The sequence below is a fragment of the Stenella coeruleoalba genome (assembly GCF_951394435.1).
Source record: "Stenella coeruleoalba genome assembly, contig: scaffold_28, whole genome shotgun sequence".
In the NCBI taxonomy this organism is placed as follows: domain Eukaryota; kingdom Metazoa; phylum Chordata; class Mammalia; order Artiodactyla; family Delphinidae; genus Stenella; species Stenella coeruleoalba.
Window position 1 is genome coordinate 290,009 of NW_027645921.1, and position 20,569 is coordinate 310,577.

Consider the following 20,569-nt stretch of genomic DNA (forward strand, 5'->3'; position numbering starts at 1 on the left):
GTCATATTGCATGGTACCCATTCCACGGGTTTCAACTACCGAGGTTTAAGGTATTCTTCCTTCAGCTAAAACATGCATGTGGAACCTAGAGTATGATCAACCATGTGATCGGGAGATGTGTTCAAATATGTCTCAGTTTTCCTCCCCTGGTACTCGGGTGCAACATTCCAGACGCTTTACTAACACTCTCCCCACTTGGAGAGTCAGTCCCTTTAACCTCCTGTTTGGCCCAGTTTGCAATTTCTGCGGAAGATGAACAGGAATAGCGAGAACCAATGAGAGGCTAGCTGGAGGTGTCTGGACGGGCAAATTTAACTCTCATTTCCCACCAGGAAGAGGAATTAACCAAAGGCTCAGCATGCCGGGCCGGAACCAGATTAGGGCCTGAAGCCATCCTGCGGTGTTGCGGCCAGGTCACAAGAAAGCGAGTTGAAGAAAGGAGTTCAGGGGCACTGTAATTCACAAACCTGCAGAGTTATAAATGACAGCTATCGTCCAAAAATAGACTGAAGTAAGGCTGCCAAGAGGACTTGAAAGCGGGGCAGAATTGCAGGAAACCGATTTCAGGAGGTAGACTGGAAATGCATTGAAAGCATAGGAAAAGAGGCAGAACGTCCACAATGATGCACTTGGCCAAAAAGGGCGTATGCGTTTTTTCCTGAATATATTCAGGAAAAAACGCATACGCCCTTTTTGGCCAACCAAGCAAGCTTGCAAAGGAAATCTGCACTACAATGAAGTCTCACTTCCCCCTGGTCAAAAGGGCCATCTGAAAAAAGTGTAAAATCCAGAAAGGCAGGACAGGCCATGGAGAACTGGGAGCCTTGTTATGCTGATGGGCGGGATGTAAATTGCCAACAGACACTGGGGAGAAATGTATGGTGTTTCCTGAAACATCTAAAAAACAAAGCAACAGAGCCTAGGGCACTGCCACTTATGGTCCTATAGCTTAGGGAAATTAAAATCAAAAAGACACAGCCACCCCAAAGTTTGGGACGGCTCTGTTTACAAGAACATCGTTTACAGTACAAGTTCAACATCGCAGAAAGTGAAAAATGGATAAAGAAGTTGTGGTATTTACTTACAAAGCAATATCACTCAGCAATGAAATCTATGTCATCAGGCTCTTAGCAACACAATGAGTGGATTCAGGTATGATGATTCTAACTGAAGTAAGTCACACAGAAAAAGAAACATCATAAGATATAAGTAATACACGGAATGTAAACTTGGCTACACAGGAACTGAATTACAGAACAGAACAGGGTCTCAAATTTAGAAAACCAACTTATGCTTGCTTAAGGGTAAAGGTGAGTTGGGGTGCTGCATAAAACCAGAGATTGAAATGAGCACAGTTAAAGTTCCTTAAGTCAAATATGGAATAGACAAGAGCTACTCCTTGCTCAACGAAATGGACTCAACACCGCATATTAAACGCCTAAGAATGTACCTGACTAGTAAGTATCTTAAAACCTATGGATTGCTATGTCTCCGAAAGAGAATCAAGCATGTGTACAGGGGCATAAACGCAGCAGTGATAGGATTGGAGAGGTTCGGTGAGCAAATGAAGACCCTTTGAAGTCATATTGCATGGTACCCATTACACGGGTCTTAACTCTCCAGGTTTAAGGTATTCTTCCTTCAGCTAAAACATGCATGTGGAACCCAAGTATGATCAACCATGTGAACGGGAGACGTGTTCAAATATGTCTCAGTTTTCCTCCCCTGGTACTCGGGTGCAACATTCCAGACGCTTTACTAACACTCTCCCCACTTGGAGAGTCAGCGCCTTTAACCTCCTGTTTGGCCCAGTTTGCAATTTCTGCGGAAGATGAACAGGAATAGCGAGAACCAATGAGAGGCTAGCTGGAGGTGTCTGGATGGGCAAATTTAACTCTCATTTCCCACCAGGAAGAGGAAATAACCAAAGGTTCAGCGTGCCGTACCGGAACCAGATTAGGGCCTGAAGCCATCCTGCGGTGTTGCGGCCAGCTCACAAGAAAGCAAGTTGAAGAAAGGAGCTCAGGGGCACTGTAATTCACAAACCTGCAGAGTTATAAATGACAGCTATCGTCCAAAAATATACTGAAGTAAGGCTGCCAAGAGGACTTGAAAGCGGGGCAGAATTGCAGGAAACCGATTTCAGGAGGTAGACTGGAATTGTATGGAAAGCATAGGAAAAGAGGCAGAACGTCCACAATGATGCACTTGGCCAAAAAGGGCGTATGCATTTTTTCCTGAATATATTCAGGAAAAAACGCATACGCGCTTTTTGGCCAACCAAGCAAGCTTGCAAAGGAAATCTGCACTACAATGAAGTCTCACTTCCCCCTGGTCAAAAGGGCCATCTGAAAAAAGTGTAAAATCCAGAAAGGCAGGACAGGCCATGGAGAACTGGGAGCCTTGTTATGCTGATGGGCGGGATGTAAATTGCCAACAACCACTCGGGAGAAGTGTATGGTGTTTCCTGAAACATCTAAAAAACAAAGCAACAGAGCCTAGGGCACTTCCACTTATGGTCCTATAGCTTAGGGAATTTAAAATCAAAAAGACACAGCCACCCCAAAGTTTGGAAAGGCTCCGTTTACAAGAACCTCGTTTACAGTACAAGTTCAACATCGCAGAAAGTGAAAAATGGAGAAAGAAGTTGTGGTATTTACTTACAAAGCAATATCACTCAGCAATGAAATCTGTGTCATCAGGCCCTTAGCAGCACAATGAGTGGATTCAGGTATGATGATTCTAACTGAAATAAGTCACACAGAAAAAGAAACATCATAAGATATCAGTAATACACGGAATGTAAACTTGGCTACACAGGAACTGAATTACAGAACAGAACAGGGTCTCTAATTTAGAAAACCAACTTATGCTTGCTTAAGGGTTAAGGTGAGTTGGGGTGCTGCATAAAACCAGAGATTGAAATGAGCACAGATAAAGTTCCTTAAGTCAAATATGGAATAGACAAGAGCTACTCCTTGCTCAACGAAATGGACTCAACACCGCATATTAAACGCCTAAGAATGTACCTGACTAGTAAGTATCTTAAAACCTATGGATTGCTATGTCTCCGAAAGAGAATCAAGCATGTGTACAGGGGCATAAACGCAGCAGTGATAGGATTGGAGAGGTTCGGTGAGCAAATGAAGACACTTTGAAGTCATATTGCATGGTACCCATTACACGGGTCTTAACTCTCCAGGTTTAAGGTATTCTTCCTTCAGCTAAAACATGCATGTGGAACCCAAGTATGATCAACCATGTGAACGGGAGACGTGTTCAAATATGTCTCAGTTTTCCTCCCCTGGTACTCGGGTGCAACATTCCAGACGCTTTACTAACACTCTCCCCACTTGGAGAGTCAGCGCCTTTAACCTCCTGTTTGGCCCAGTTTGCAATTTCTGCGGAAGATGAACAGGAATAGCGAGAACCAATGAGAGGCTAGCTGGAGGTGTCTGGACGGGCAAATTTAACTCTCATTTCCCACCAGGAAGAGGAAATAACCAAAGGCTCAGCGTGCCGTACCGGAACCAGATTAGGGCCTGAAGACATCCTGCGGTGTTGCGGTCAGCTCACATGAAAGCAAGTTGAAGAAAGGAGCTCAGGGGCACTGTAATTCACAAACCTGCAGAGTTATAAATGACAGCTATCGTCCAAAAATATACTGAAGTAAGGCTGCCAAGAGGACTGGAAAGCGGGGCAGAATTGCAGGAAACCGATTTCAGGAGGTAGACTGGAATTGTATGGAAAGCATAGGAAAAGAGGCAGAACGTCCACAATGATGCACTTGGCCAAAAAGGGCGTATGCGTTTTTTCCTGAATATATTCAGGAAAAAACGCATACGCCCTTTTTGGCCAACCAAGCAAGCTTGCAAAGGAAATCTGCACTACAATGAAGTCTCACTTCCCACTGGTCAAAAGGGCCATCTGAAAAAAGTGTAAAATCCAGAAAGGCAGGACAGGCCATGGAGAACTGGGAGCCTTGTTATGCTGATGGGCGGGATGTAAATTGCCAACAACCACTCGGGAGAAGTGTATGGTGTTTCCTGAAACATCTAAAAAACAAAGCAACAGAACCTAGGGCACTTCCACTTATGGTCATATAGCTTAGGGAAATTAAAATCAAAAACACACAGCCACCCCAAAGTTTGGAACGGCTCTGTTTACAAGAACCTAGTTTACAGTACAAGTTCAACATTGCAGAAAGTGAAAAATGGATAAAGAAGTTGTGGTATTTACTTACAAAGCAATATCACTCAGCAATGAAATCTATGTCATCAGGCTCTTAGCAGCACAATGAGTGGATTCAGGTATGATGATTCTAACTGAAGTAAGTCACACAGAAAAAGAAACATCATAAGATATCAGTAATACACGGAATGTAAACTTGGCTACACAGGAACTGAATTACAGAACAGAACAGGGTCTCAAATTTAGAAAACCAACTTATGCTTGCTTAAGGGGAAAGGTGAGTTGGGGTGCTGCATAAAACCAGAGATTGAAATGAGCACAGATAAAGTTCCTTAAGTCAAATATGGAATAGACAAGAGCTACTCCTTGCTCAACGAAATGGACTCAACACCGCATATTAAACGCCTAAGAATGTACCTGACTAGTAAGTATCTTAAAACCTATGGATTGCTATGTCTCCGAAAGAGAATCAAGCATGTGTACAGGGGCATAAACGCAGCAGTGATAGGATTGGAGAGGTTCGGTGAGCAAATGAAGACCCTTTGAAGTCATATTGCATGGTACCCATTACACGGGTCTTAACTCTCCAGGTTTAAGGTATTCTTCCTTCAGCTAAAACATGCATGTGGAACCCAAGTATGATCAACCATGTGAACGGGAGACGTGTTCAAATATGTCTCAGTTTTCCTCCCCTGGTACTCGGGTGCAACATTCCAGACGCTTTACTAACAGTCTCCCCACTTGGAGAGTCAGCGCCTTTAACATCCTGTTTGGCCCAGTTTGCAATTTCTGCGGAAGATGAACAGGAATAGCGAGAACCAATGAGAGACTAGCTGGAGGTGTCTGGACGGGCAAATTTAACTCTCATTTCCCACCAGGAAGAGGAATTAACCAAAGGCTCAGCGTGCCGTGCCGGAACCAGATTAGCGCCTGAAGCCATCCTGCGGTGTTGCGGCCAGGTCACAAGAAAGCAAGTTGAAGAAATGAGCTCAGGGGCACTGTAATTCACAAACCTGCAGAGTTATAAATGACAGCTATCATCCAAAAATAGACTGAAGTAAGGCTGGCAAGAGGACTTCAAAGCGGGGCAGAATTGCAGGAAACCGATTTCAGGAGGTAGACTGGAATTGCATTGAAAGCATAGGAAAAGAGGCAGAACGTCCACAATGATGCACTTGGCCAAAAAGGGCGTATGCGTTTTTTCCTGAATATATTCAGGAAAAAACGCATACGCCCTTTTTGGCCAACCAAGCAAACTTGCAAAGGAAATCTGCACTACAATGAAGTCTCACTTCCCTCTGCTCAAAAGGGCCATCTGAAAAAAGTGTAAAATCCAGAAAGGCAGGACAGGCCATGGAGAACTGAGAGCCTTGTTATGCTGATGGGCGGGATGTAAATTGCCAACAGACACTTGGGAGAAGTGTATGGTGTTTCCTGAAACATCTAAAAAACAAAGCAACAGAGCCTAGGGCACTTCCACTTATGGTCCTATAGCTTAGGGAAATTAAAATCAAAAAGACACAGCCAGCCCAAAATTTGGAACGGCTCTGTTTACAACAACCTCGTTTACAGTACAAGTTCAACATCGCAGAAAGTGAAAAATGGAGAAAGAAGTTGTGGTATTTACTTACAAAGCAATATCACTCAGCAATGAAATCTGTGTCATCAGGCCCTTAGCAGCACAATGAGTGGATTCAGGTATGATGATTCTAACTGAAATAAGTCACACAGAAAAAGAAACATCATAAGATATCACTAATACACGGAATGTAAACTTGGCTACACAGGAACTGAATTACAGAACAGAACAGGGTCTCTAATTTAGAAAACCAACTTATGCTTGCTTAAGGGTAAAGGTGAGTTGGGGTGCTGCATAAAACCAGAGATTGAAATGAGCACAGATAAAGTTCCTTAAGTCAAATATGGAATAGACAAGAGCTACTCATTGCTCAACGAAATGGACTCAACACCGCATATTAAACGCCTAAGAATGTACCTGACTAGTAAGTATCTTAAAACCTATGGATTGCTATGTATCCGAAAGAGAATCAAGCATGTGTACAGGGGCATAAACGCAGCAGTGATAGGATTGGAGAGGTTCGGTGAGCAAATGAAGACACTTTGAAGTCATATTGCATGGTACCCATTACACGGGTCTTAACTCTCCAGGTTTAAGGTATTCTTCCTTCAGCTAAAACATGCATGTGGAACCCAAGTATGATCAACCATGTGAACGGGAGACGTGTTCAAATATGTCTCAGTTTTCCTCCCCTGGTACTCGGGTGCAACATTCCAGACGCTTTACTAACACTCTCCCCACTTGGAGAGTCAGCGCCTTTAACCTCCTGTTTGGCCCAGTTTGCAATTTCTGCGGAAGATGAACAGGAATAGTGAGAACCAATGAGAGGCTAGCTGGAGGTGTCTGGACGGGCAAATTTAACTCTCATTTCCCACCAGGAAGAGGAAATAACCAAAGGCTCAGCGTGCCGTACCGGAACCAGATTAGGGCCTGAAGCCATCCTGCGGTGTTGCGGCCAGCTCACAAGAAAGCAAGTTGAAGAAAGGAGCTCAGGGGCACTGTAATTCACAAACCTGCAGAGTTATAAATGACAGCTATCGTCCAAAAATATACTGAAGTAAGGCTGCCAAGAGGACTTGAAAGCGGGGCAGAATTGCAGGAAACCGATTTCAGGAGGTAGACTGGAATTGTATGGAAAGCATAGGAAAAGAGGCAGAACGTCCACAATGATGCACTTGGCCAAAAAGGGCGTATGCATTTTTTCCTGAATATATTCAGGAAAAAACGCATACGCCCTTTTTGGCCAACCAAGCAAGCTTGCAAAGGAAATCTGCACTACAATGAAGTCTCACTTCCCCCTGGTCAAAAGGGCCATCTGAAAAAAGTGTAAAATCCAGAAAGGCAGGACAGGCCATGGAGAACTGGGAGCCTTGTTATGCTGATGGGCGGGATGTAAATTGCCAACAACCACTCGGGAGAAGTGTATGGTGTTTCCTGAAACATCTAAAAAACAAAGCAACAGAGCCTAGGGCACTTCCACTTATGGTCCTATAGCTTAGGGAATTTAAAATCAAAAAGACACAGCCACCCCAAAGTTTCGAAAGGCTCTGTTTACAAGAACCTCGTTTACAGTACAAGTTCAACATCGCAGAAAGTGAAAAATGGAGAAAGAAGTTGTGGTATTTACTTACAAAGCAATATCACTCAGCAATGAAATCTGTGTCATCAGGCCCTTAGCAGCACAATGAGTGGATTCAGGTATGATGATTCTAACTGAAATAAGTCACACAGAAAAAGAAACATCATAAGATATCAGTAATACACGGAATGTAAACTTGGCTACACAGGAACTGAATTACAGAACAGAACAGGGTCTCAAATTTAGAAAACCAACTTATTCTTGCTTAAGGGTAAAGGTGAGTTGGGGTGCTGCATAAAACCAGAGATTGAAATGAGCACAGATAAAGTTCCTTAAGCCAAATATGGAATAGACAAGAGCTACTCCTTGCTCAACGAAATGGACTCAACACCCCATATTAAACGCCTAAGAATGTACCTGACTAGTAAGTATCTTAAAACCTATGGATTGCTATGTCGCCGAAACAGAATCAAGCATGTGTACAGGGGCATAAATGCAGCAGTGATAGGATTGGAGAGGTTCGGTGAGCAAATGAAGACCCTTTGAAGTCATATTGCATGGTACCCATTCCACGGGTTTCAACTACCCAGGTTTAAGGTATTCTTCCTTCAGCTAAAACATGCATGTGGAACCTAGAGTATGATCAACCATGTGATCGGGAGATGTGTTCAAATATGTCTCAGTTTTCCTCCCCTGGTACTCGGGTACAACATTCCAGACGCTTTACTAACACTCTCCCCACTTGGAGAGTCAGTCCCTTTAACCTCCTGTTTGGCCCAGTTTGCAATTTCTGCGGAAGATGAACAGGAATAGCGAGAACCAATGAGAGGCTAGCTGGAGGTGTCTGGACGGGCAAATTTAACTCTCATTTTCCACCAGGAAGAGGAATTAACCAAAGGCTCAGCATGCCGGGCCGGAACAAGATTAGGGCCTGAAGCCATCCTGCGGTGTTGCGGCCAGGTCACAAGAAAGCGAGTTGAAGAAAGGAGCTCAGGGGCACTGTAATTCACAAACCTGCAGAGTTATAAATGACAGCTATCGTCCAAAAATAGACTGAAGTAAGGCTGCCAAGAGGACTTGAAAGCGGGGCAGAATTGCAGGAAACCGATTTCAGGAGGTAGACTGGAATTGCATTGAAAGCATAGGAAAAGAGGCAGAACGTCCACAATGATGCACTTGGCCAAAAAGGGCGTATGCGTTTTTTCCTGAATATATTCAGGAAAAAACGCATACGCCCTTTTTGGCCAACCAAGCAAGCTTGCAAAGGAAATCTGCACTACAATGAAGTCTCACTTCCCCCCGGTCAAAAGGGCCATCTGAAAAAAGTGTAAAATCCAGAAAGGCAGGACAGGCCATGGAGAACTGGGAGCCTTGTTATGCTGATGGGCGGGATGTAAATTGCCAACAGACACTCGGGAGAAGTGTATGGTGTTTCCTGAAACATCTAAAAAACAAAGCAACAGAGCCTAGGGCACTGCCACTTATGGTCCTATAGCTTAGGGAAATTAAAATCAAAAAGACACAGCCACCCCAAAGTTTGGGACGGCTCTGTTTACAAGAACCTCGTTTACAGTACAAGTTCAACATCGCAGAAAGTGAAAAATGGAGAAAGAAGTTGTGGTATTTACTTACAAAGCAATATCACTCAGCAATGAAATCTGTGTCATCAGGCCCTTAGCAGCACAATGAGTGGATTCAGGTATGATGATTCTAACTGAAGTAAGTCACACAGAAAAAGAAACATCATAAGATATCAGTAATACACGGAATGTAAACTTGGCTACACAGGAACTGAATTACAGAACAGAACAGGGTCTCAAATTTAGAAAACCAACTTATGCTTGCTTAAGGGTAAAGGTGAGTTGGGGTGCTGCATAAAACCAGAGATTGAAATGAGCACAGATAAAATTCCTTAAGTCAAATATGGAATAGACAAGAGCTACTCCTTGCTCAATGAAATGGACTCAACACCCCATATTAAACGCCTAAGAATGTACCTGACTAGTAAGTATCTTAAAACCTATGGATTGCTATGTCTCCGAAAGAGAATCAAGCATGTGTACAGGGGCATAAACGCAGCAGTGATAGGATTGGAGAGGTTCGGTGAGCAAATGAAGACCCTTTGAAGTCATATTGCATGGTACCCATTCCACGGGTTTCAACTACCCAGGTTTAAGGTATTCTTCCTTCAGCTAAAACATGCATGTGGAACCCAGAGTATGATCAACCATGTGATCGGGAGACGTGTTCAAATATGTCTCAGTTTTCCTCCCCTGGTACTCGGGTGCAACATTCCAGACGCTTTACTAACACTCTCCCCACTTGGAGAGTCAGTCCCTTTAACCTCCTGTTTGGCCCAGTTTGCAATTTCTGCGGAAGATGAACAGGAATAGCAAGAACCAATGAGAGGCTAGCTGGAGGTGTCTGGACGGGCAAATTTAACTCTCATTTCCCACCAGGAAGAGGAAATAACCAAAGGCTCAGCGTGCCGTACCGGAACCAGATTAGGGCCTGAAGCCATCCTGCGGTGTTGCGGCCACCTCAAAAGAAACCGAGTTGAAGAAAGGAGCTCAGGGGCACTATAATTCACAAACCTGCAGAGTTATAAATGACAGCTATCGTCCAAAAATATACTGAAGTAAGGCTGCCAAGAGGACTTGAAAGCGGGGCAGAATTGCAGGAAACCGATTTCAGGAGGTAGACTGGAATTGCATTGAAAGCATAGGAAAAGAGGCAGAACGTCCACAATGATGCACTTGGCCAAAAAGGGCGTATGCGTTTTTTCCTGAATATATTCAGGAAAAAACGCATACGCCCTTTTTGGCCAACCAAGCAAGCTTGCAAAGGAAATCTGCACTACAATGAAGTCTCACTTCCCCCCGGTCAAAAGGGCCATCTGAAAAAAGTGTAAAATCCAGAAAGGCAGGACAGGCCATGGAGAACTGGGAGCCTTGTTATGCTGATGGGCGGGATGTAAATTGCCAACAACCACTCGGGAGAAGTGTATGGTGTTTCCTGAAACATCTAAAAAACAAAGCAACAGAACCTAGGGCACTTCCACTTATGGTCCTATAGCTTAGGGAAATTAAAATCAAAAAGACACAGCCACCCCAAAGTTTGGAACGGCTCTGTTTACAAGAACCTCGTTTACAGTACAAGTTCAACATCGCAGAAAGTGAAAAATGGATAAAGAAGTTGTGGTATTTACTTACAAAGCAATATCACTCAGCAATGAAATCTGTGTCATCAGGCCCTTAGCAGCACAATGAGTGGATTCAGGTATGATGATTCTAACTGAAATAAGTCACACAGAAAAAGAAACATCATAAGATATCAGTAATACACGGAATGTAAACTTGGCTACACAGGAACTGAATTACAGAACAGAACAGGGTCTCAAATTTAGAAAACCAACTTATTCTTGCTTAAGGGTAAAGGTGAGTTGGGGTGCTGCATAAAACCAGAGATTGAAATGAGCACAGATAAAGTTCCTTAAGCCAAATATGGAATAGACAAGAGCTACTCCTTGCTCAACGAAATGGACTCAACACCCCATATTAAACGCCTAAGAATGTACCTGACTAGTAAGTATCTTAAAACCTATGGATTGCTATGTCACCGAAAGAGAATCAAGCATGTGTACAGGGGCATAAATGCAGCAGTGATAGGATTGGAGAGGTTTGGTGAGCAAATGAAGACCCTTTGAAGTCATATTGCATGGTACCCATTCCACGGGTTTCAACTACCCAGGTTTAAGGTATTCTTCCTTCAGCTAAAACATGCATGTGGAACCTAGAGTATGATCAACCATGTGATCGGGAGATGTGTTCAAATATGTCTCAGTTTTCCTCCCCTGGTACTCGGGTACAACATTCCAGACGCTTTACTAACACTCTCCCCACTTGGAGAGTCAGTCCCTTTAACCTCCTGTTTGGCCCAGTTTGCAATTTCTGCGGAAGATGAACAGGAATAGCGAGAACCAATGAGAGGCTAGCTGGAGGTGTCTGGACGGGCAAATTTAACTCTCATTTTCCACCAGGAAGAGGAATTAACCAAAGGCTCAGCATGCCGGGCCGGAACCAGATTAGGGCCTGAAGCCATCCTGCGGTGTTGAGGCCAGGTCACAAGAAAGCGAGTTGAAGAAAGGAGCTCAGGGGCACTGTAATTCACAAACCTGCAGAGTTATAAATGACAGCTATCGTCCAAAAATAGACTGAAGTAAGGCTGCCAAGAGGACTTGAAAGCGGGGCAGAATTGCAGGAAACCGATTTCAGGAGGTAGACTGGAATTGCATTGAAAGCATAGGAAAAGAGGCAGAACGTCCACAATGATGCACTTGGCCAAAAAGGGCGTATGCGTTTTTTCCTGAATATATTCAGGAAAAAACGCATACGCCCTTTTTGGCCAACCAAGCAAGCTTGCAAAGGAAATCTGCACTACAATGAAGTCTCACTTCCCCCCGGTCAAAAGGGCCATCTGAAAAAAGTGTAAAATCCAGAAAGGCAGGACAGGCCATGGAGAACTGGGAGCCTTGTTATGCTGATGGGCGGGATGTAAATTGCCAACAGACACTCGGGAGAAGTGTATGGTGTTTCCTGAAACATCTAAAAAACAAAGCAACAGAGCCTAGGGCACTGCCACTTATGGTCCTATAGCTTAGGGAAATTAAAATCAAAAAGACACAGCCACCCCAAAGTTTGGGACGGCTCTGTTTACAAGAACCTCGTTTACAGTACAAGTTCAACATCGCAGAAAGTGAAAAATGGAGAAAGAAGTTGTGGTATTTACTTACAAAGCAATATCACTCAGCAATGAAATCTGTGTCATCAGGCACTTAGCAGCACAATGAGTGGATTCAGGTATGATGATTCTAACTGAAGTAAGTCACACAGAAAAAGAAACATCATAAGATATCAGTAATACACGGAATGTAAACTTGGCTACACAGGAAATGAATTACAGTACAGAACAGGGTCTCAAATTTAGAAAACCAACTTATGCTTGCTTAAGGGTAAAGGTGAGTTGGGGTGCTGCATAAAACCAGAGATTGAAATGAGCACAGATAAAGTTCCTTAAGTCAAATATGGAATAGACAAGAGCTACTCCTTGCTCAACGAAATGGACTCAACACCGCATATTAAACGCCTAAGAATGTACCTGACTAGTAAGTATCTTAAAACCTATGGATTGCTATGTCTCCGAAAGAGAATCAAGCATGTGTACAGGGGCATAAACGCAGCAGTGATAGGATTGGAGAGGTTCGGTGAGCAAATGAAGACCCTTTGAAGTCATATTGCATGGTACCCATTTCACGGGTCTTAACTCTCCAGGTTTAAGGTATTCTTCCTTCAGCTAAAACATGCATGTGGAACCCAAGTATGATCAACCATGTGAACGGGAGACGTGTTCAAATATGTCTCAGTTTTCCTCCCCTGGTACTCGGGTGCAACATTCCAGACGCTTTACTAACACTCTCCCCACTTGGAGAGTCAGCGCCTTTAACCTCCTGTTTGGCCCAGTTTGCAATTTCTGCGGAAGATGAACAGGAATAGCGAGAACCAATGAGAGACTAGCTGGAGGTGTCTGGACGGGCAAATTTAACTCTCATTTCCCACCAGGAAGAGGAAATAACCAAAGGCTCAGCGTGCCGTGCCGGAACCAGATTAGGGCCTGAAGCCATCCTGCGGTGTTGCGGCCAGCTCACAAGAAAGCAAGTTGAAGAAAGGAGCTCAGGGGCACTGTAATTCACAAACCTGCAGAGTTATAAATGACAGCTATCGTCCAAAAATACACTGAAGTAAGGCTGCCAAGAGGACTTGAAAGCGGGGCAGAATTGCAGGAAACCGATTTCAGGAGGTAGACTGGAATTGTATGGAAAGCATAGGAAAAGAGGCAGAACGTCCACAATGATGCACTTGGCCAAAAAGGGCGTATGCATTTTTTCCTGAATATATTCAGGAAAAAACGCATACGCCCTTTTTGGCCAACCAAGCAAGCTTGCAAAGGAAATCTGCACTACAATGAAGTCTCACTTCCCCCTGGTCAAAAGGGCCATCTGAAAAAAGTGTAAAATCCAGAAAGGCAGGACAGGCCATGGAGAACTGGGAGCCTTGTTATGCTGATGGGCGGGATGTAAATTGCCAACAACCACTCGGGAGAAGTGTATGGTGTTTCCTGAAACATCTAAAAAACAAAGCAACAGAGCCTAGGGCACTTCCACTTATGGTCCTATAGCTTAGGGAATTTAAAATCAAAAAGACACAGCCACCCCAAAGTTTCGAAAGGCTCTGTTTACAAGAACCTCGTTTACAGTACAAGTTCAACATCGCAGAAAGTGAAAAATGGAGAAAGAAGTTGTGGTATTTACTTACAAAGCAATATCACTCAGCAATGAAATCTGTGTCATCAGGCACTTAGCAGCACAATGAGTGGATTCAGGTATGATGATTCTAACTGAAATAAGTCACACAGAAAAAGAAACATCATAAGATATCAGTAATACACGGAATGTAAACTTGGCTACACAGGAACTGAATTACAGAACAGAACAGGGTCTCAAATTTAGAAAACCAACTTATGCTTGCTTAAGGGTAAAGGTGAGTTGGGGTGCTGCATAAAACCAGAGATTGAAATGAGCACAGATAAAGTTCCTTAAGCCAAATATGGAATAGACAAGAGCTACTCCTTGCTCAATGAAATGGACTCAACACCCCATATTAAACGCCTAAGAATGTACCTGACTAGTAAGTATCTTAAAACCTATGGATTGCTATGTCTCCGAAAGAGAATCAAGCATGTGTACAGGGGCATAAACGCAGCAGTGATAGGATTGGAGAGGTTCGGTGAGCAAATGAAGACCCTTTGAAGTCATATTGCATGGTACCCATTCCACGGGTTTCAACTACCCAGGTTTAAGGTATTCTTCCTTCAGCTAAAACATGCATGTGGAACCCAGAGTATGATCAACCATGTGATCGGGAGACGTGTTCAAATATGTCTCAGTTTTCCTCCCCTGGTACTCGGGTGCAACATTCCAGACGCTTTACTAACACTCTCCCCACTTGGAGAGTCAGTCCCTTTAACCTCCTGTTTGGCCCAGTTTGCAATTTCTGCGGAAGATGAACAGGAATAGCGAGAACCAATGAGAGGCTAGCTGGAGGTGTCTGGACGGGCAAATTTAACTCTCATTTCCCACCAGGAAGAGGAAATAACCAAAGGCTCAGCGTGCCGTAACGGAACCAGATTAGGGCCTGAAGCCATCCTGCGGTGTTGCGGCCACCTCAAAAGAAACCGAGTTGAAGAAAGGAGCTCAGGGGCACTATAATTCACAAACCTGCAGAGTTATAAATGACAGCTATCGTCCAAAAATATACTGAAGTAAGGCTGCCAAGAGGACTTGAAAGCGGGGCAGAATTGCAGGAAACCGATTTCAGGAGGTAGACTGGAATTGCATTGAAAGCATAGGAAAAGAGGCAGAACGTCCACAATGATGCACTTGGCCAAAAAGGGCGTATGCGTTTTTTCCTGAATATATTCAGGAAAAAACGCATACGCCCTTTTTGGCCAACCAAGCAAGCTTGCAAAGGAAATCTGCACTACAATGAAGTCTCACTTCACCCCGGTCAAAAGGGCCATCTGAAAAAAGTGTAAAATCCAGAAAGGCAGGACAGGCCATGGAGAACTGGGAGCCTTGTTATGCTGATGGGCGGGATGTAAATTGCCAACAACCACTCGGGAGAAGTGTATGGTGTTTCCTGAAACATCTAAAAAACAAAGCAACAGAACCTAGGGCACTTCCACTTATGGTCCTATAGCTTAGGGAAATTAAAATCAAAAAGACACAGCCACCCCAAAGTTTGGAACGGCTCTGTTTACAAGAACCTCGTTTACAGTACAAGTTCAACATCGCAGAAAGTGAAAAATGGATAAAGAAGTTGTGGTATTTACTTACAAAGCAATATCACTCAGCAATGAAATCTGTGTCATCAGGCCCTTAGCAGCACAATGAGTGGATTCAGGTATGATGATTCTAACTGAAATAAGTCACACAGAAAAAGAAACATCATAAGATATCAGTAATACACGGAATGTAAACTTGGCTACACAGGAACTGAATTACAGAACAGAACAGGGTCTCAAATTTAGAAAACCAACTTATTCTTGCTTAAGGGTAAAGGTGAGTTGGGGTGCTGCATAAAACCAGAGATTGAAATGAGCACAGATAAAGTTCCTTAAGCCAAATATGGAATAGACAAGAGCTACTCCTTGCTCAACGAAATGGACTCAACACCCCATATTAAACGCCTAAGAATGTACCTGACTAGTAAGTATCTTAAAACCTATGGATTGCTATGTCACCGAAAGAGAATCAAGCATGTGTACAGGGGCATAAATGCAGCAGTGATAGGATTGGAGAGGTTTGGTGAGCAAATGAAGACCCTTTGAAGTCATATTGCATGGTACCCATTCCACGGGTTTCAACTACCCAGGTTTAAGGTATTCTTCCTTCAGCTAAAACATGCATGTGGAACCTAGAGTATGATCAACCATGTGATCGGGAGATGTGTTCAAATATGTCTCAGTTTTCCTCCCCTGGTACTCGGGTACAACATTCCAGACGCTTTACTAACACTCTCCCCACTTGGAGAGTCAGTCCCTTTAACCTCCTGTTTGGCCCAGTTTGCAATTTCTGCGGAAGATGAACAGGAATAGCGAGAACCAATGAGAGGCTAGCTGGAGGTGTCTGGACGGGCAAATTTAACTCTCATTTTCCACCAGGAAGAGGAATTAACCAAAGGCTCAGCATGCCGGGCCGGAACCAGATTAGGGCCTGAAGCCATCCTGCGGTGTTGCGGCCAGGTCACAAGAAAGCGAGTTGAAGAAAGGAGCTCAGGGGCACTGTAATTCACAAACCTGCAGAGTTATAAATGACAGCTATCGTCCAAAAATAGACTGAAGTAAGGCTGCCAAGAGGACTTGAAAGCGGGGCAGAATTGCAGGAAACCGATTTCAGGAGGTAGACTGGAATTGCATTGAAAGCATAGGAAAAGAGGCAGAACGTCCACAATGATGCACTTGGCCAAAAAGGGCATATGCGTTTTTTCCTGAATATATTCAGGAAAAAACGCATACGCCCTTTTTGGCCAACCAAGCAAGCTTGCAAAGGAAATCTGCACTACAATGAAGTCTCACTTCCCCCCGGTCAAAAGGGCCATCTGAAAAAAGTGTAAAATCCAGAAAGGCAGGACAGGCCATGGAGAACTGGGAGCCTTGTTATGCTGATGGGCGGGATGTAAATTGCCAACAGACACTCGGGAGAAGTGTATGGTGTTTCCTGAAACATCTAAAAAACAAAGCAACAGAGCCTAGGGCACTGCCACTTATGGTCCTATAGCTTAGGGAAATTAAAATCAAAAAGACACAGCCACCCCAAAGTTTGGGACGGCTCTGTTTACAAGAACCTCGTTTACAGTACAAGTTCAACATCGCAGAAAGTGAAAAATGGAGAAAGAAGTTGTGGTATTTACTTACAAAGCAATATCACTCAGCAATGAAATCTGTGTCATCAGGCCCTTAGCAGCACAATGAGTGGATTCAGGTATGATGATTCTAACTGAAGTAAGTCACACAGAAAAAGAAACATCATAAGATATCAGTAATACACGGAATGTAAACTTGGCTACACAGGAACTGAATTACAGAACAGAACAGGGTCTCAAATTTAGAAAACCAACTTATGCTTGCTTAAGGGTAAAGGTGAGTTGGGGTGCTGCATAAAACCAGAGATTGAAATGAGCACAGATAAAATTCCTTAAGTCAAATATGGAATAGACAAGAGCTACTCCTTGCTCAATGAAATGGACTCAACACCCCATATTAAACGCCTAAGAATGTACCTGACTAGTAAGTATCTTAAAACCTATGGATTGCTATGTCTCCGAAAGAGAATCAAGCATGTGTACAGGGGCATAAACGCAGCAGTGATAGGATTGGAGAGGTTCGGTGAGCAAATGAAGACCCTTTGAAGTCATATTGCATGGTACCCATTCCACGGGTTTCAACTACCCAGGTTTAAGGTATTCTTCCTTCAGCTAAAACATGCATGTGGAACCCAGAGTATGATCAATCATGTGATCGGGAGACGTGTTCAAATATGTCTCAGTTTTCCTCCCCTGGTACTCGGGTGCAACATTCCAGACGCTTTACTAACACTCTCCCCACTTGGAGAGTCAGTCCCTTTAACCTCCTGTTTGGCCCAGTTTGCAATTTCTGCGGAAGATGAACAGGAATAGCAAGAACCAATGAGAGGCTAGCTGGAGGTGTCTGGACGGGCAAATTTAACTCTCATTTCCCACCAGGAAGAGGAAATAACCAAAGGCTCAGCGTGCCGTACCGGAACCAGATTAGGGCCTGAAGCCATCCTGCGGTGTTGCGGCCACCTCAAAAGAAACCGTGTTGAAGAAAGGAGCTCAGGGGCACTATAATTCACAAACCTGCAGAGTTATAAATGACAGCTATCGTCCAAAAATATACTGAAGTAAGGCTGCCAAGAGGACTTGAAAGCGGGGCAGAATTGCAGGAAACCGATTTCAGGAGGTAGACTGGAATTGCATTGAAAGCATAGGAAAAGAGGCAGAACGTCCACAATGATGCACTTGGCCGAAAAGGGCGTATGCGTTTTTTCCTGAATATATTCAGGAAAAAACGCATACGCCCTTTTTGGCCAACCAAGCAAGCTTGCAAAGGAAATCTGCACTACAATGAAGTCTCACTTCCCCCCGGTCAAAAGGGCCATCTGAAAAAAGTGTAAAATCCAGAAAGGCAGGACAGGCCATGGAGAACTGGGAGCCTTGTTATGCTGATGGGCGGGATGTAAATTGCCAACAACCACTCGGGAGAAGTGTATGGTGTTTCCTGAAACATCTAAAAAACAAAGCAACAGAACCTAGGGCACTTCCACTTATGGTCCTATAGCTTAGGGAAATTAAAATCTAAAAGACACAGCCACCCCAAAGTTTGGAACGGCTCTGTTTACAAGAACCTCGTTTACAGTACAAGTTCAACATCGCAGAAAGTGAAAAATGGATAAAGAAGTTGTGGTATTTACTTACAAAGCAATATCACTCAGCAATGAAATCTGTGTCATCAGGCCCTTAGCAGCACAATGAGTGGATTCAGGTATGATGATTCTAACTGAAATAAGTCACACAGAAAAAGAAACATCATAAGATATCAGTAATACACGGAATGTAAACTTGGCTACACAGGAACTGAATTACAGAACAGAACAGGGTCTCAAATTTAGAAAACCAACTTATTCTTGCTTAAGGGTAAAGGTGAGTTGGGGTGCTGCATAAAACCAGAGATTGAAATGAGCACAGATAAAGTTCCTTAAGCCAAATATGGAATAGACAAGAGCTACTCCTTGCTCAACGAAATGGACTCAACACCCCATATTAAACGCCTAAGAATGTACCTGACTAGTAAGTATCTTAAAACCTATGGATTGCTATGTCTCCGAAAGAGAATCAAGCATGTGTACAGGGGCATAAATGCAGCAGTGATAGGATTGGAGAGGTTCGGTGAGCAAATGAAGACCCTTTGAAGTCATATTGCATGGTACCATTCCACGGGTTTCAACTACCCAGGTTTAAGGTATTCTTCCTTCAGCTAAAACATGCATGTGGAACCTAGAGTATGATCAACCATGTGATCGGGAGATGTGTTCAAATATGTCTCAGTTTTCCTCCCCTGGTACTCGGGTACAACATTCCAGACGCTTTACTAACACTCTCCCCACTTGGAGAGTCAGTGCCTTTAACCTCCTGTTTGGCCCAGTTTGCAATTTCTGCGGAAGATGAACAGGAATAGCGAGAACCAATGAGAGGCTAGCTGGAGGTGTCTGGACGGGCAAATTTAACTCTCATTTTCCACCAGGAAGAGGAATTAACCAAAGGCTCAGCATGCCGGGCCGGAACCAGATTAGGGCCTGAAGCCATCCTGCGGTGTTGAGGCCAGGTCACAAGAAAGCGAGTTGAAGAAAGGAGCTCAGGGGCACTGTAATTCACAAACCTGCAGAGTTATAAATGACAGCTATCGTCCAAAAATAGACTGAAGTAAGGCTGCCAAGAGGACTTGAAAGCGGGGCAGAATTGCAGGAAACCGATTTCAGGAGGTAGACTGGAATTGCATTGAAAGCATAGGAAAAGAGGCAGAACGTCCACAATGATGCACTTGGCCAAAAAGGGCGTATGCGTTTTTTCCTGAATATATTCAGGAAAAAACGCATACGCCCTTTTTGGCCAACCAAGCAAGCTTGCAAAGGAAATCTGCACTACAATGAAGTCTCACTTCCCCCCGGTCAAAAGGGCCATCTGAAAAAAGTGTAAAATCCAGAAAGGCAGGACAGGCCATGGAGAACTGGGAGCCTTGTTATGCTGATGGGCGGGATGTAAATTGCCAACAGACACTCGGGAGAAGTGTATGGTGTTTCCTGAAACATCTAAAAAACAAAGCAACAGAGCCTAGGGCACTGCCACTTATGGTCCTATAGCTTAGGGAAATTAAAATCAAAAAGACACAGCCACCCCAAAGTTTGGGACGGCTCTGTTTACAAGAACCTCGTTTACAGTACAAGTTCAACATCGCAGAAAGTGAAAAATGGATAAAGAAGTTGTGGTATTTACTTACAAAGCAATATCACTCAGCAATGAAATCTGTGTCATCAGGCACTTAGCAGCACAATGAGTGGATTCAGGTATGATGATTCTAACTGAAGTAAGTCACACAGAAAAAGAAACATCATAAGATATCAGTAATACACGGAATGTAAACTTGGCTACACAGGAAATGAATTACAGTACAGAACAGGGTCTCAAATTTAGAAAACCAACTTATGCTTGCTTAAGGGTAAAGGTGAGTTGGGGTGCTGCATAAAACCAGAGATTGAAATGAGCACAGATAAAGTTCCTTAAGTCAAATATGGAATAGACAAGAGCTACTCCTTGCTCAACGAAATGGACTCAACACCGCATATTAAACGCCTAAGAATGTACCTGACTAGTAAGTATCTTAAAACCTATGGATTGCTATGTCTCCGAAAGAGAATCAAGCATGTGTACAGGGGCATAAACGCAGCAGTGATAGGATTGGAGAGGTTCGGTGAGCAAATGAAGACCCTTTGAAGTCATATTGCATGGTACCCATTTCACGGGTCTTAA

The 20,569-nt window shown here is 43.7% G+C and overlaps 2 long non-coding RNA genes across 2 annotated transcripts in view; one reads left to right on the forward strand and one right to left on the reverse strand.

Annotated features, from left to right (window-relative positions):
• The window catches only part of LOC307181475, a 392,267-nt gene that overhangs the window by 149,674 nt on the left and 222,024 nt on the right, over positions 1-20,569 (forward strand). The gene's annotated exons all lie outside the window — the stretch shown is intronic.
• The window catches only part of LOC307181472, an 88,882-nt gene continuing 82,892 nt past the window's right edge, over positions 14,580-20,569 (reverse strand). The window contains exon 3 of the long non-coding RNA XR_013826867.1: positions 14,580-14,682. This is a non-coding gene — a long non-coding RNA (uncharacterized lncRNA). The remainder of the gene's footprint in view (positions 14,683-20,569) is intronic.